This window comes from Candoia aspera, chromosome 3 (genome assembly GCF_035149785.1).
Source record: "Candoia aspera isolate rCanAsp1 chromosome 3, rCanAsp1.hap2, whole genome shotgun sequence".
Classification (NCBI taxonomy): Eukaryota; Metazoa; Chordata; class Lepidosauria; order Squamata; family Boidae; genus Candoia; species Candoia aspera.
Window position 1 is genome coordinate 110,101,993 of NC_086155.1, and position 18,139 is coordinate 110,120,131.

Sequence of the window (18,139 nt, forward strand, 5' to 3'; positions counted from 1 at the left end):
TAATGACAAATCCTGTAGTAATTAGTAACATTAGTATGTTATTACTAATGTATGCTACAATACATTAGTAACATAATACATGTTTTGAACAATGGGCATAGACATTATAACAACAAAAATATATACATTTCACAGGGTTCCTGGTGAAAAGTTCAGTTAAAATTAAAATAGCTGGGTCTCTTTAGAAAATGATGCAGAGATGTACAAAGTAGCAGAGTGTCAAGAATATGAACATCTGTCCCAAAGTCCAACAAATTTGGAACAGAAGCATTCTCTGGCATTATATCCAGAGAATTAATTTTCAACAGATATTTCCCCCAAACACCTAACTTTAGTGCCTATCAAGGGACCATTCTGTTATAGACAATTAACCAGGAATAAAAGCATGATTGATAACTGTTTTGAAGCATAATAATATAGAAGGATGGAAAAAGAGCAGAGTGAATTACAATTGTAAGTAATCATGAAAGTACCTCATCAAGAATACCTGTATGACAGACCCAGAATGGCAAATACTGTAGATAAATTCTTGGAGAAGGAATTTCATCTCTTCCCTGATGGAGGATTGAGAGGGGGGAAAGGAAGTTTCCCCAGATATACTTATTCCATAGAGAATTGCTGAAAAGAATATAAATATGCACATATCTACAGAATTGTTTGATAAAATACCACACACTGTAAGGATTGCCTACCCTAATAGACTCAGACTCACAAGCAGAAACTTAATGATATCTGATTTATTAAAGAATAGTATGCAAATACAGAGAAAGCTGAGAATGAGCAAAAGCGCGCCAAATACAAACTAAAAACCCTCGGCTCAAACGTAATCCCTCCCCTCGCCCTGCCATTGCAAACTCCCCCCCCCCCCAGGTGCTGGTAACCATTTCTGCTGATGTCCTGGGAAAGGAACCTTGAACACACGAGATAACCCAAACACATTCCAATCCAGCTGCTAACATATAACAATCCCACGAGATGGAATCCTCGTCCCCTCCCAGACGAAACACGCATCAGCCAAATGACGTGCGAAACGTTATGATGCAGCGGTAACGTTGGAACGATGAACATGACACACGCATCCAAAAAAGGGTATACAAAATCTAGGAAAAATTGTAAACAAATATATATATAAATATTTGTGTGAATCTTTTCTTCCTAATTTATAAAAGCAGAATAGAAGGCAATTGATAAGATAGGAAATATGGTAAAAAATGGGTAAGTCTCACCCAATCTCTGTCTGATAAATAAGGATGTACAATATGTCTTAAACAGAATGCGCAGTTACCATTTTGAAGAAAACTTAATATACTCATTTTTGTGACTTTTATGCTGGGCTAAAGTATGTGGGAAATAGTAACCACACAAAATCTTCTGAGCAAGAAGATAACTGGCAGGTTTTCATTCTGATGGTACTTTGTAAGTACTCCTACACATCCAGAGACAAGAAAAGAAAATGTGACAAAAAAGGCAATATTTTGAGACCCTTCTCAATTCATTTTCTGTTCTTGGGAAATGGCTATAAATCTGTGTGTTTCATGGAATCAGAAGGCCAGTATGGTTGGGGTAAGCACTTCTAGGCATCTTCTCTCAGATAAAAAATTGTTCAGTTCTTTACCAAGAAACTGGAAGCAATTAAATTGATTTGGTAACAACCACAGCAATTCAAGATAAAACCTCCCAATGAATTAAACTGTACACAATTCTCCTGAAAGACTGCTTTGTAGTAATATTCATGGTGAAGAAATTGTATTTTTTTATTTCACTGCCATCACTGCGTTCACGCTGTGACATCCAATGGCATCGTTTCGCGTGATATTGCTCCTATTGTAGTATGGCCCAGTTGGAAGGAACTCTGGAAGCATGATATGACCACTCTATGAAATATCAGACAGATAAAATGGCTTGCAACTATTTTGCCTTGGCCTCCAGAACTAGACCTGCTATTCAAATTGCACCTGTGGTGTTCTGTTGCTATGGTTCAATTTCATCTTTTGTAACCTAAGAATATGGGTGTACAAGGGAGTTTGTGCTTGAGTTTTGGCTTCTGGATAGATTAAAAACTGCCAGTAGGGTCTTGGCAATATGGTTTGTGGAGGTGCAAATAAATATTTGAGTGAGAGCATCCTAAAATATTAAATTGTATAAACTGTAGCAATGTCTGATTTCAATGCTATTCTTGTCATGTGGCATCTCAGTTTCAGATATTCTTGGACGATTGATCAATCTCCATCTCAGGTTTAGACCTCAGATGCTCTGGCAGATATGCAAAAAAAAGCTTAAGAAAAAATATTGGGGAAGTTATTTTCTACTCCATAGCCACTGATTTCTGAAATAATGCATTTCAACGTTTTTAACACTGAGTGACAAATCTCTATACTTTAATATGGGTCAATGTTCTTCCTATAGCATGGTCAATTGGCCACAAGCTAGTAAGGTTGAAGAAATTAGGGCTCCTAAACTTTCCCAGTATATATCTCAATGCATAAGGTCTTTCAGATGGTATCTTACTTTGTGAAAAGTGTTTAGCCTCCTTATCAACTAGCATAGCACTGAGAACATGGATTCAGCCACTAGGTAAAATTCTGGTTTTCTAGACTGATGGCATCAGAGATAGAGCATTTATTTATTTATTTTATCAAATTGGTCACCGCCCATCTTCTCCGAACGGAGGGACTCTGGGCGGTCTACAGCACAAATAATAAATAATAATTTATTAAATTTATATGCTGCCCAACTCCCAGTGACTCTGGGCAGTTTACAAATTGTTAAAAACATTTAAAAATAAGAAAACAAAAAGAACCACAATAACAAAAAAAATAAAGATGATGGAAATGACAAAATAGGATGGAAACAAAGAAAAAGAAAAAAGAGCTTCAAGCACCCTCACCAAAGGCCTAGGCAAAGAGCCAGGTCTTCAGGACCCTTCAAAACACCAGTAGGGTGGGGGGTATTTCTATATTGGGGAGAACCTCATTCCAGAGGGCAGGCACTGCTACAAAAATGTTTGAAAAAGAATTGTCTTGTCTTAGAGCCTATCTTTTATTTATCTTCACTTTCTTTAAAACTGTGAATCTATTAGTCTTAGAAAATGAGAAGCAGAAGAAGGAACGGCCCAGCTAACAACTTCTAAATGAAAATCCAAGATCTCTTGAACTATCTTCTCTCTAGTGATGTTCTGAAACCCAAAACTCAGGCATGTAACATGTAACTAGTTGGTTAGATTTTGAACTTTTGAGTTTGCTTGAAACTTACTGTATACAGTATCCATGTTGTAATCCCTGCTTTCCTCATAGCAGAAGATAGAAACATACCTATAGAAAAGGTTGCTTTTATATTTGCTTTTAAGGGTATCTACTATTCTTGAAAACCTACTATTACTGAAAACCTCAAAGGAAATCACAGAACATTTTTCTTCTTCCTTCCTTCCTTGTATTGATCTACCTTTTATTTTACGCAAATTACTTACTACCCCAATTCCATAATCTCTTCATGCAGGGAATGTCCTTGGATTAAGACTCCACGGCTAGCAATTCCTATTTCTGCCACAGTATCATCATATCTATTCATTGGTAAGATAACAGAAATAGCAACCCTTTGATAGCTCCAAAGACATAAACTCTAGATCCTAATATAAAGTTGATCCTGGTCCTATTATATATGGACTGACACAAGATCCAGCAACTCCTCCTCCTCTACTGTTTGCCTGAAGACTAATTATCAGAGGTGGTGGATGCCAAAAGGAAATAATAATTGTTACCTTACTTGCCATTAGAATGCATTTAATTGTAAGGGAAGATACCTAATTTTTGATAAACACAAAAGACAATGTTTGGTTTTCAGGAACAACAAGATCTACAGGAGCATGGAAGAATGAGCAATAGGCAAGAAAATTAATGGCAGTTATACAAGCAAGTATTGTTATATTCCCTTTGTGAGAAAAATAAATAAAAATAGCCCGCGGGAGTGGAAAAGAAATATCCACATTGAGCTGATTTTTCTTGAAGTAACCAGTCTGAATCTATACAAAGCCCAAGACTGCCTGCTTGGGCCCTTTGCATCAATAATTTTTCTTTCACTGTCTTATTTTAACCAGAGTCCACTTTTCTGCCCAAAAGGGCCCTTAGGGTGCAATGGATCAAGGAACAGAAACATAATAAAATGAAATTATGGATTCATAGAAGAAATAAAAACAACAAATAGCAGTGAAAAAAAATACAGAGTAGGCACCATGCTAGAAACCAGAAGACTGTGAGTTCTAGTCTCACCTTATTAGGCATGAAAACCAGCTGGGTGACTTTGGGCCGGTCCCTCTCTCTCAGCCCAACTCACTTCTTAGGGCAGTTGTTGTGGGGAAAATAGGAGTAGGAAGGAGTATTAGGTATGTTCACCACCTTGAGTTATTTATAAAAATAATAAAGGCAGGATAAAAAATCTAAAAAAAAAATTTCAACTAAAAGGACAATCAGGATAGTCTCCTCTGAGTTGAGCTTGATTCTGGGTGAGATCATTGACAGAGTCAGGCAGTTTTCTTGGCAACAATATAAAAACAGTTGCCAATACTTTCTCCTGGGGTTGATTTTTACTTCCTAGCCTGGGATTACCTGGTGATCTTTATTTGCATACTAAACAGGTCTGACCCAGATGAGTTTCCAAGCCTAGGCAAGATCAGCAAAACCAATTTACTGAAAAGGTGTGTCTGAGGTTTCCACCATCTTCACATTTGGCAGTGATAAGACACTGAGGAAGAAATGAAAGTCATACTGTGATTGGTCTCTGCTATCACCCTGCCCCAACAAAGAAAAAGATGTGGATGATGACTTTCAGAACTAAAATACAGATCTTCCAAAGATGCATGAAATTGTGATGATGGGGGACCTTAATGTCCTTAACATCTGTTGAGAGACAGACTCTGCCCAGAATGGTACTTCTAGAAAAATCTTGACTTGTCTTGATTACAGCTTTCTCCTTGATAAGGTGCAGGAATGCATAAGCTGTCCTTGATTTTATTTTAATCAACAGGAAAGACTTTGTTGAGGAAATTGAAATAGCAATAACACTTGGGGAGAGTGACCATGCAATGCTGAAATTCTTGTTTTTAAAGAAAGCTAAATATTGTGGACTTCAAAAAAGCACATTTTAATAAATTCATGACTCAGTCTCATGGGAGGAGAAGCTAATGGAAAAAGGAGCGCAAGATGGAAAAGAGCTCCTTAAAAACCAGATACTAAAGCACAATTGCAAATTATTTCAATGAGGAAAAAAGTGGGACGCAGCAGAAGAACCCAATGTGGACCCAGTTTCTTAACTGAAAGCATGGATTAGATGGGAAACAATTGATTTTCAGTATCAATATGAGCAGGATTATCTTGTGCTGCTGACACTTCAGTCTTCGTTTACTTGTTTTTATACTGCCACACTCCCAACGAACGCCTGGTGGCATACAGTACAGGAGAATAATACATGTAATCAAACACTGAATAAAAATTACACTGCAACATCTTAAATTACTCACAATTATACTAACAGAGATGATTCCCAACAATAAGATCCAACCTTTAAAAGCTTTCCTGAGCAGCTCTAGTTTCACTGTCTTCCTAAATATTGGGAGGGAGGATGCCATATGGACCTCTGAGAGGCTATGCCACAGAAAAGCACTGACTTCTGGCTTGTCCTCCTTGAGTCTCTCACAGGGGGAACCCTCAGCAGCCCCCAGAAGGACATGTGAACCAGGCAGGAAGGTTCTAGTTGAAGCCAACCCCTCCCCCACACCAGGGCTGCTGTTGTGGGGCAATGAGGAAGTGGGAAGATTACATTGGCCATCTTGAGTTGTACAAAATAAAGGCAGAATATAAATCCTGCCTCCTTCTCCTCCTCCTCCTCCTCCTTCCCCGCTTAGCTCCATCCTAAGTGGTTAAAACAGCCTGTTTCTAATTCATGTAGCTCATAAAATTGGAGGGGATGTATTTTCAAAGACCTTCAAACACACCAACAGACACATCACATTCAAAACACAGCAACTATGGTTTTGCCATAAGGCAAAACATTGGTAGGAATATTCTGACCATGTTTATGTACTCTGTGAAAGGGAGAATTAAACAATTAAAAATGATTTTCTAATGACTATCACTTATGTTTCCAACCAGAATATTAAATTATGCAAATGCATTAGAGAATGTTGTGCAGTTCACAAGATTCCTCACTTTATACAGATAGATAATTAATCCAGAAATTCATTATGGCTCTTGTAGCAAATGAAAGTGCATGAAACCAGTAAACATATTTAATTAGGGAACTAGTACTTCCTCTCATGAGCTTGGAGGAGTCAAGGCAGTGCTGGATAGCTTTCATGCTGAATAGCCTAACAAATTTAATTACCTCTTTATTACTTGGGGAAATTGACAGGAAACTAAAATGATGTAGGGTACTCCACAACTCTCTCTTCTGTATCCTATCCTCAGTTACCCAGATACTTTAAGGACACAGCAGGCATAATTAACTTGCTTACCTGTAGAGGCACACACATACCAAAACACAAGCTTGCTGCTGCATCTTCCTTGAACATCAACAAGTCTTTTCACATTTCCTAACATCTCACTTTTCATCTATCTTCCCTCAAATACTGAACTTTTCTTTTGCTGGTCCAACTGAAGAACCAGTTAATTTAATCAAATTCTCCTGCAAACAAGTACAAATCCTTGGCAAATATTACATCATCTAACTTGTCTAAGTCAGTTCTAATTACTGGTTAAGTGGGGTCTCTATTCCTGAAAATCAATCTAGGTTAATCCATACAAACAGAACTGGAAGCAGATTAGTTTCATGGATAGATTTAAATATCCTTATTCATAATGGAATTTATTTGGTTTTGGCACAAGGCAACGTCTCAGTCCAGGTCATTGTGGTTACAAACCAGGATCTTTGGCTAGCATTTATGGTTATCTTGTTTAAAGTGTGTTATTTCCCCAGGAACTGAAATATAGAAATAAAGTTTGAATTCAGGTACATGATTAAAATATGTAAATAACAGATAATGAAATAGCCATATAGATATCTTTCTTTTTCTCTTCCTGTATTTTTTTCAGGACAGGTTTACCTATTCCACAGGTACAATCCTCTCTACATTTCCCTAAAACAGTCTCGGTGAATACAGTAGGCCTTATAACAGTATAGAAAGCGTTAAATTTCTTTTTCAAGAAAAAAACAACAAGTATAGATTGTTATTCCTTAAGAAGAAACAAATAAAACGAAGATAGTATCCTAAAAGAGCAGTTCCCCCAAAAAAAGAATATCTTATTGAGAGTTGGAATTATATAACTTAGAATAAGGGTAAAAAAGAAAGCTGTTGATTAATTGATCTAGAATCTGTATACATATTCCTTTGTATAACACAAAGAGAATTGTATTGCTTAATTTGTTCAAGGTTAAAAGCCAGTGCCTTACCAGCATTCTGTCCTGTTTTCTAGTATTGGTCCCTAGTACAACTTAATAAAAACATTCTTTCAGTGGCATATATATTAGCAGAAATTAAAGACTGTATCATTAAGGTAATGGATGGGATGCATAAAGAGTTAACAATTTTTTAACTTATTTAACCATTAACCTCTAATAAAAGCACTAGCCTCTAATGTGCTTTTGTTATTGTTGGATACATCATCCCCATCCACCAGGTTAATTACCCATAGTTTTGTTTCCAGTAGCTTTGGAAAATTCTGTTCCAACACACCTTCTGACAGAGTGTGTGTGTGTTGATATTAACTCCTCTGCCTTTTCTATCTCTGGTTTGTTACTTCTATCTCTCTCCCTGTTTCTGCCTGTCTTTTGTCCCATTTTGCCAGTTAACTGTTTTTGATGTTTGCTGATGTTTAATAAATAAACATCAAGCTATATTTTTGCTAGCTGAACTGAGTGGCATGTGTGCTTGCCTAGATCTGGATACTGATAAGGTTGACTGGGAGTATGCTAGGTACAAAATATTTTTTTCAACAGTTGTATCCCATATTAGAAACACAGGTAGTCCTTGCTTAATGACCATTTGTTTAGGGACGGTTCACACTTAAGACAGTCATGAAAAATGACTTGTAACTGGTCCTCACACTTACGACTATCACAGCATCCCTGCAGTCATGTGACTACAATTTGGGCACTTGGCAACCAGTTTGTATTTATAACCATCGCAGGGTCCTGTGGTCACGTGATCGCCACTTTTGACCTTCCCGGCCAGCTTCCGGCAAGCAAAATCAGTGGAGAACTGTGTGACTTGCTTAATGACCATGTGATTTGCTTAACAACCACTGCAAAAAAGGTAAAATCAGGTCAGATTCGCTTAATGACCACTTCGCTCAGCAATCAAAATTCTGGTCCCAATTGTGGTTGTTAATCGAGAACTACTTGTAGTAATAAAACTGAGTCCCAGTTGATATGAAAAAAATTACTATCTTCTGTTCCCTCTGCTTATTAATTAGTGTCTATGTCACTTCGTTTGACATCTAAAGTTAAGCCAAGAATAAGATACCAGGAATCTATGCAGAAGAGAGAAAATGTATAGGAAGGATTATTAGAATGTCAATTATTCATTAGGTTAATTCTGGGAAAAGAATCCTGCAGAGTATTACAAATCAAGAGGATAATTTGGGCAGGGAGACATTGGGATCTCAAAAGTAATCTAGAATTGGATTCAAATTCCCTCCAAATATTGTATGATAAACCAACTTAATGTACAAATACTGTAGTGAAAATACAGAATTCAGACCACATGACTTTAGTAATACCAAAATGTTGACTTCCAAATTTAACAATTATATTTTTAAAAGTCCACAATTTTCTCCATTATTTCAGCCATTAGCTGGGAAGATTAATTAAAATTGTAGTACTCTGTGCACATTTAGAATTACATACACACACATGCCTTTTCATTCTCTTTTCTAAAATTTAAATTGGGTCCTATATTTAGAAGACCCCAATCTCTTATTCCAAGCTGAAAAGAAAATTGCCATTGAAATTTGCTACTAAAAGAAGCAGAGAACAAGAAAACCAGTAATCACCTTACTGTTTTGACTATATAGATATTTCAGAAGGAACACTTGGGTACAAGGCAAGGGAACCTCTTTTGAGTTCCCACTGTTTCCTATGATTAGAACACTCAAAACATGTTGTGCTGATGAAACACAGACCACTGAAGCTGAGTGTTCTATCAGAATGCATCCACTTATTATGGGACTGTTTTGTCTGGAGATCAAAATGAAGCATGATTTCTACTACACACACCATCTGTTATATTTTCCTATAGGAAGGATATGGACCATCTTTGGGGGGTAAAGGTGATACTGGAGGTATGTACTATAAGGATCAGCCACCCTTGCCCACAGCACCATCCTAGATTTAATTCAAAAGCTTCTGGGAAAAAAGCAGAGGAGGGGGGCAGATTGTAAACACAGACCTCCCCAGCACTTCTAGGTTGGCCTTGAAATGCCACAAAGGAGTTCATCAGACATGCCTGGGAGAGATGAATTTGAAAACAGGTACATGCCTGGAGCTTGGCACAATCTCTTGTGAGCCCTGTAATTTATCGACCTCCCCCATGACTTCACAGCTGGGCTTCTCTGTCTCTGTACTTGTCATTTGGGCAGGCTTCCACCATGCACAGACTTCGTTATTACCAAGAAAATTAGAAACCAGCTCATTGCTGATTTTTATCTGCTTTATTCCCACTCTTACTTTAAACTTTAAGTACAAGCTTGCAGCACTGTAATCAGTAGCTTTTCATTTAGGGCTTTTATTTTTCACAGTGGGTGTGGGAAAAAGAGTTGGTGGAGTTTTGTTGTTTTAAAGGTTGAGAGCACAAATCTTTTTGTATAAATTAGAGTCTTTTGGCAAACTCCTTGGGCTGTCTCTTTCATCTCCTCCCTAGTTATTTTAAATCTTTTGTTCTTCCTCCTCTGTTGCTCTTGCATTCAGTTTCCTTTCAATCACCTGGGCTAATGCTTGTTTTAAATCCAGTCCTTGTTTTCCTATTTGATCAGGATGATTGCTGTACTCAAACAATCAAAACATATTTTCTGCTTTTCATTATGATTTGAATCAAAGAAACTCCTGTCAGGGAAAGTGGATTCATCTGTTTAGCAACATAATTGATTTTCTTTCACTGGAAGTAACTGATCCCACATTGAAATTATAAACAATGCCCAGCATTTCATTTACATAAACATTCTTCTATATTTACTTACAGACAAGGAATCTTGTACTTTAATAACTAAAAGATAATTTTGAAATAAGCCAGGAAACTCTACCACTCTGGGGCTAGTGAGCATACTTAAAATTTTAAGCATTTTCACAGGTGCTACTATAAAATGCCTATTATGCTAAGTATTGCAAATGCCCTTTGTATAGAAAAGCAATCTGGTAAGACAAGAAATTTCCTCCCCACAAAAACAAACCAACCCTGATTAAAAACCATTAGATATATATTTTATATTCAGATACCCATTTCACAAACAGATGAAGTGGGAAGGCTAAAGCAAGTCATATGCCTAAGAATCTGAATAAAAGATCGTGGGGCTTAATGACTGACCTTTAGAACACAAAACCATTCTTTTCAATCTATGGTTTTCTGTTCAAAAACCCATTTTAAAGACAAGAAAATGGTTGAATATTTGATATGGGTTGGATAAGGGAGAACAAGCTAAAATTAAATCCAGACAAGATGAGTTGCTGTTAGTACACAGAAATTTGAATTGGGGGTTGAGGTTCATTCCGATTTGGATAAGGCTGCACTTTCTCTGAAGGAGCAGATTTGTATGGGTAGGCGTGCTCACTGATTCTCAGTTGTCACTGGGTATGCAGGTAGTGATTATAGCCAGTAACCTTAGCTGTGTTTGTTCCTTCCCGAGCCAGGTGGATTTGGTGATGGTTACCCATACCTGGATTACATCCAGGCTGATCTACTGCAGTGGACTCTATATGGGGCTATCCTTGAAAAATGGCATCTAAAGCTCCAGAACACCTAGGGCTAACTTTCTAAGGGTCCATCTATTCCATTTTGAACCAGTCCAGCTGTTAAAATGCAGTAAATTCCTTTTCAAAGATGTCAGGGTTCTCAGAAGCCACTCTTTCCGGTGTGCAGAAGAGGGCTTTCTGTTTTGTTCCCAGGCTGTGAAAGAGACTCCCTCAGGAGTTGTGTTTGGTCCTCACTTTCTCAGTATTTAGAAGAAACACATTTCTTCTGCCAGATTTATAATTGTTAAATGAGTTTACTGCCTATTTTAGTGTTAATTTTAATATGTGTTTAACCTTTTAAAATAATTAGCTGCTTTTAAAAAATTATTAGCTGTACTCATACTTGCCAAAGTAGAAAGGTAAGGTAAATCAAATAAAGAAACAAAGAAAGTAAATTGTAGCAGCTTACCTTTCAAAATTTTGGAAAAATAGGGTTGGAGAGGTTGTGCTTATAAACCATAAATTCTCCCCTTTCTGAAAAGGAATTTCAGGGAAAGGAGTACCAATCTCAAAAGCTCACGCATGAATGCTTCACAGAAGTAACTTTTTGACAGGCTTGCTTTTATCCAGTCTGTGCAGGCAGTCTATTTTTCATCTTGTGACATTTCAGTGCATTGAAATTCTGAAGAGAAGTTCCTTCTTCCATGTTCCTCAAAGGCTTCTTTTGGAAACACTGAGGAAGGAAAGAGGTATCTGAGCAGCAAGAATTTTCAAAGCAGAAAATTATTTAGATCACTTGCAGCTCTTTATGTGGTAAAGAATTACACAAACACTTTTGGGGATGCACAAATATCTGAAGTTGTTCTCAATGGCCAACTCCTAATAGATAAAACTAAATATTGTTTTGTTTACTGGAACACTACAATAAGCTTTTACAAAAATTGTAAGGTGAGCAATCTTCAGTGTGGCACCCCCCCTTTGCAATGCAATTGAGTTCAAAAACCATAAACAGGTACGGAATTTTGAATTGTGTTAGAGCACGTCCTTCTTCAACAAAATTAAAAGTTACCCTGAAATGTCCTATTCCACACCAGCTGAATGTTTGTCCTTCAGAGAAAAACATGTCTTAGCTTAACTTTAACTTTGCATATTATGTTGGTCCTGTTTTGGTGAGGTGGGTAGGCAGTATTATTAGTACCTTAGTATTAATCTCTTGAAGCCTGGAGAACTCAACCAGAAGGTATGTACAACAAACCTGAGTTAGCTCTATTCCAAGAAATTTACAAGATTCTTTCTCCTTTATCTCAGTACTTTGACTAAGATACTTACAAAGGATGCCAGAATTTCTTTCTTGGCAACAGCTAGCTTAGCATTGCCTGCCTGGCTCAAACTTCTCATGGTATATTTTAATGACATTACCTACCATCTCCCCCATTCTCATGTTCCCATTCTATTTTATAAAGTTTATTTATTCACTTGTATACTTCTAGGCTGTCACTGTCTCTGAAGACTTATGAAAGTTTATAATAAAAAGGAATTATATTAAAATGATAAAATGTGACAGCAAGCTCAGGGCAGTTAGTGAAAGATGCATTTCTATTGCTTAAATTCTACAAAGCCGTGCATTTGGACTCCAACAATTAAAGATTAAAAAGAACTGCTATTGTGATGTACACACACGTGTGTGGAGAGAGTAGAAACACGCCTTGTAGTTGAGTTCAAGAGTGGATTATGAACATCCTGTTTCCTACTACTATGTATAAAGAGCCATTGATCTTCACTGTATTTCTTCTCTGTCTTGACTATTCAAACAATTATTCAAAACCTGTATGGGGCAAGAAATCTTCCTTCCCTGAACAACAAATCCACACAGCAGGATGTGATGGTACCATTATACCATTTGGATGTTGCTTGGATTTGTTGTACTCCAAACATCTCAATTTGATTCAGATTTGAACCAAACCTGTTACTTTGTGGTTAAACAATGGGAAAAAAATTAGATTACCAGTTCAGCTGCTGGTAATCTAAGCCAACTGGTATCATAAGGAAGATTACAAGACTCCCGCTCTAACTAAAGCATTAGAGTTCACCCAGAGTAAAAGAAATCAAAATATTGAATTCTGGCTATGTGGCATTAGCTTGGCCTTATTACTCCAAAATAAACATAATCAAGGCCTTAGATGGGGAAAGGTCAAGATACATTAGACACAGTGCTAGAGCAAGCCTGGTGTACTTCCAATCTGAGGAGGTACAGTATACGTTTCTGTGATGTAAGGGAAGAAAAAGAGTACAACTAAATGAATATAGTTTCATAAAAGAAAAGTATGTGGGTTTTTTGGTGGTGGGCTAAACAACTCTACATGCACAGAGAAGGGTTAACTGCATGTTTAATTATATGAAGATGTAATTAGTTAAGAAGGGCAATTGGCTCGAGAAGGGAGGGAGAAAGAAGAGGAGAGAAATGAAGATAAAAAGCAGAGCTGAGACCATTAAAAATAGTAATCACAAGACTGTCCAATAATTTCTATTCTTTACCACATCTGGTGCTGCATAGAATAATTCATATCATGCAACATTTGCTTCTTTAGCAATAGATTTGTGATGTACCCCTGGGCTAAGATCAACTTATTTACCAGCTGTCTTGATAGAAGAGGATGTAAGTCTATCACCATTTAGACAAAAATGCACACCATCAGCTGTGGTATGTCTAGATGGGCAGCTCCTAGTGCCACTAGTCAAAAGGCAACCTGCAGCTATTCTATCTTTCCCTTTTAAGAAAATAAATAGGGAAGGTACTGGAAAAACAAGAAAGGATTATGAATAGAAGAGATAACACAATTATTCAAAAAGCTTTGTTATTAGTGCCTTGGAGCTTGTAAACTGATGTCTACTGATTACTGAGGAAGCCTGCTGGAGATCTAAACCACTTTAGACTTAGGGGGAGAGAGCAGGAATCAAACCTGTATGTGCACATATACACACACATAAGGGAGAAGGATGGGATGGGGTGAGATCCAAAGGAATTTTTCCTTCATAAAAAAGAATTCAATCAAATAAACGCAGTCTGAAGTGACTCAACTGAGATATAGGTTTATTACTGCTATGAGAACTAGGCTGAAAGCGCACAGCCTATCATCCAAAAACCTGGAGAAGTGATAGGACAGATTTGTCAATGAAGACCATCAATATCATATTTATAGTGAGTTACACAAAACCATTAACTTACAACATGTAACTTAGAAATATAATCAATATATCTGTTGGCAGATGCTGGGAAAGCCTTTAGCCCAGGAGGTCAAAAAAGTCATACACCAAGCATTTCTATAAAAATAATTTATTTACAGAAAGCAAAACAAAAGCAAAACATATTTTAAAGGACTTAGCTCCCTTTGGAGCAAGCCTTGCTTGCCTACATTGCCGGCAGAGGGAAAAGAGGAAGTGAGAACAAGTCCGGGCAGGTTTCCTCCCCCCCCCAGGTGATTTGCATGAAGCACATGAGAGGAGACAATCTAATACAACCTTTTAACCCGGCCAAAATGATTAGGCACATATAGCAGTCTTAATCTGTTAGTAGGAAAACCTCAACACTCCCCTTTTTACACTATAGATTAAGTTGCAAACCAATCTTCTCTGACAACTGTGTGTGTCTTGGTACAGGAAGAGGTTTGGTTAAAATATCAGCAATCATGTCTTTTGATTCACAATATTTTAACATTTCTCCTTTGCTTATCATATCTTTGATATATTGATATCTAATATCGATATGTTTTGTTCTACTTCTGCAGGCTTCAGATTTTGCCATAGCAATGCAAGCTTGATTATCCTCATAAACAGTTATAGGCTGGTTCACTTCCATGCCTATGTCTTTTAACAAATGTTTAAACCATGTAACCTCATTACAGGTTTGTGTTAGAGAATAAAACTCTGCTTCTGCAGTGGAAAGAGCAACAAGTGTTTGTTTTCTAGAATGCCAGCCTAAGCTAGATCCAGCAAATTGAATTAAAATCCCAGAAGTGGATTTTCTGTCACTGACATCTGCTCCCCAGTCAGAATCGGCAAAAGCCTGCAATTTCTCAGTTCCAGAGGCATTTAGCTTCAGGCAATAATTCTTTGTTCCTTGCAAATACCTCATTAACCTCTTCAATGCTGCTTTTCCAGTAGATGTAGGCTTCTCTACCTGTCTACTTAAAATGGTCACAGAATTTGAGATATCTGGGCGAGAATGATTTGCAATGTACAGTAAACTTCCAATTGCAGATCTATAATTCTCTGCCTCAGTTAATTGAGTTTCTCCTATATCTTTCTGAAAATCTATCATCAGAGTAGAGACTGGTTTACAGTCTTGCATATTAAAATCTTCTAGCAGCTTTTGAATGTTACGTTGGTTTAACAGAAAGCTACCATCCTTGTCTCTGTGTACTTCCAAACCTAGGTAATTGGTCAAAACTCCAAGGCTTTTTAATATGAAATGGCTTTTCATGCAGGCTTCAAAATCAAGCCTTTTTCTGTTGATGTGAACAGCAGCAAATCATCAACATAAATGCAGATACATACAGCCTTGTTTGTCCTTCTTCATATATACACAGGGATCTGCTTTTCCTTTTTCAAAACCAACATTCTGCAGTTTTTCATCTACTTTTTGGTTCCAGGATCTAGCAGCTTGTTTTAACCCATAGATCGACTTCTGCAGTTCACAGACTAGATTCTCCTTTTTCATAGCCAGGGGGTTGCTGCATGTATAATCTGTGGTCTAAATCACCATAGAGAAATGCAGTTTGAATGTCATAGTGGTTAACTGACATTCCCTTGAGTGCAGCAACATTTAACAGTAATCTAATTGATTCACCTTTAGTAACTGGTGCAAAAGTCTTGTCAAAGTCTAAATCTTTCCTTTGAGTGAACCCTTTTGCAACCAACCTTGCTTTATATTTTTGGATTTTGCCATCAGCATCCCTTTTCAGTTTGAAAACCCACCTACAACCCAGACAGCGTTCATTGGGAGGTAGATTTACCAGTTTCCATGTTTTATTTTCTTTCAAGGATGCTAATTCCTGTTGCATGGCAGAATGCCAATTTTGTGCAATCTCAGGTGGTAAAGCATTCACTTGTTCTAAAGACTCAGGTTCTGTGAATATGTGAAAAGCCTTTACTGTTTCAGCCTGAAAACGTGATGGAGGAACGCCTTTATACTCCTCTGAGATCTGCGAGGTAATACAGGGCTTAAATTTTGACTCCTATCACTTTCCTGAGAAGCATCTGTCTCATCAGACAGATCTTCAGTTTGCTTTTCTGGTTTAATGTCCTCATCAGGCAAAAGATCACCATCAGCAAGTCCTTGCTGTTCTCTTGTGGTGGTCAGTTCAACTGGAGAGCTAGAATTTAATCTCCCCCAGTTTTGTTCAGCAAAAGAAGCGCTTTTGCTAATTATTAATTTCTCTCCCATTATGAACCTGTAGCTCCTCTGGCTTTGTTCATAGCCAACAAAGACGGCTTTCTTTGTTGTGGGGCCTCCTTTCCTTCTCTGCTGTTTTGGAATGTGAACCCATGCAGTGCTACCAAACACTCTAAGATGGCTTACCTTTGGTTTCACACCATAAAACAAATGGAATGGAGTGTCCTGAATCATAGAGTTATACCACCTGTTCTGAACATAAGTGGCAGTCGATATTGCCGCTCCTCAGAACTTAAAACATAATCGTGAATCTTTTAACATGCATTCCATTGATTCTTGCAGTGTTCTGCCCTTTCTTTCAGCAACACCATTTTGCTGAGGGGTGTAAGGGTTAGAAAGAATTTGTTCTATCCCCTTTTCCACTAGGAACCTTCTGAATTTGTGAGAAAGGTATTCTCCTCCTCTATCACATTGCAGTGCCTAGGGAATTTTCCATTTGCCCATGTCACAAAACCTTTAAATTTCTCAAATGCCTCATCTTTGTTTTAAGATGTAGATAAATGTGTATCTTGAGAAATCATCAATGATGGTCATTGCATACCTTGCTTGTCCAAGACTTGGAGCAAAAGGACCAATAATGTCAGAGTGTACAATTTCCAAAGGTCTAGTTGTAACTCTGTCACTGTGCTTACTCACAGGAGCTTTTAGTGTTTTGCATTCTTTCCAAACTACACAATCTAAGTATTTATCACAGGGTTTTATCTTTAGGTCAGCACACAGCTGTGGCATTTGTGCTATATACTTGAAATTAGCATGACCAAATCTCCTGTGCATCAGGTGTACACATTGGTCATGATATGGAGTGTTGCCAACTGCAGCCTTGCAGCTTGGCTTCCTTGCATTTTGCACAATGTACAAGGAGTCTTTTAACATACCAGTAGCACACAGTAGCACAGGGACGCGGTGGCGCTGCGGGTTAAACCGCTGAGCTGTCGATCGGAAGGTCGGCGGTTCGAAACCGCGCGGCGGGGTGAGCGCCCGTTGCTCGTCCCAGCTCCTGCACACCAAGCAGTTCGAAAACATGCAAATGTGAGTAGATTAATTGGTACCGCTTCGGCGGGAAGGTAACGGCGTTCCGTGAGTCGTGCTGGCCACATGACCCGGAAGTGTCTATGACAACGCCGGCTCCAAGGCTTTGAAACGGAGATGAGCACCGCCCCCTAGAGTCGGACACGACTGGACTTTACGTCAAGGGAAACCTTTACCTTTACCTAGCACACAATTTCCCATTTTTACGTATCTCACAACCATTTTTCTTAAATGTTATGATATACCCTGTTGCAGCCAATTGTGCCACAGATAAAAGGTTTGATTGTAAATTTGGCACATACAACACACCTTTTACAGTTTCTCCCAAGCAGGATAAATACAAGTCACCTTGTCCCATAATTTTGGTCACAGACCCATCAGCCAAAGATACACTTTGTCTTTCAGTTTTAGACAGTGACACAAAAGAGCTTTTACAATTACATAAATGACAATTGGCCCCAGAATCTAACACCCATACATCAGAATTACCCTTCTCAGCAACCTGTGCAATCTGGGTTGTCTGAAGAGCCTTCTTCTGTGTTGCCCTTGTGTTCTTCTGCTCTGTCTTTCTACTCTTGGGTCTCAAGGCACAGTCTTTGCAAATGTCCAGCTGAACCACAAGTGAAGCATCGCTGGCTGGCTAGCGCTGTGGCCTTAGGTTCCTTTCCCTTCTTTTCCCTCATTTTCTGGTCTTGCAGCTTTCCAGAAGAGATGGGGGGGGATCTT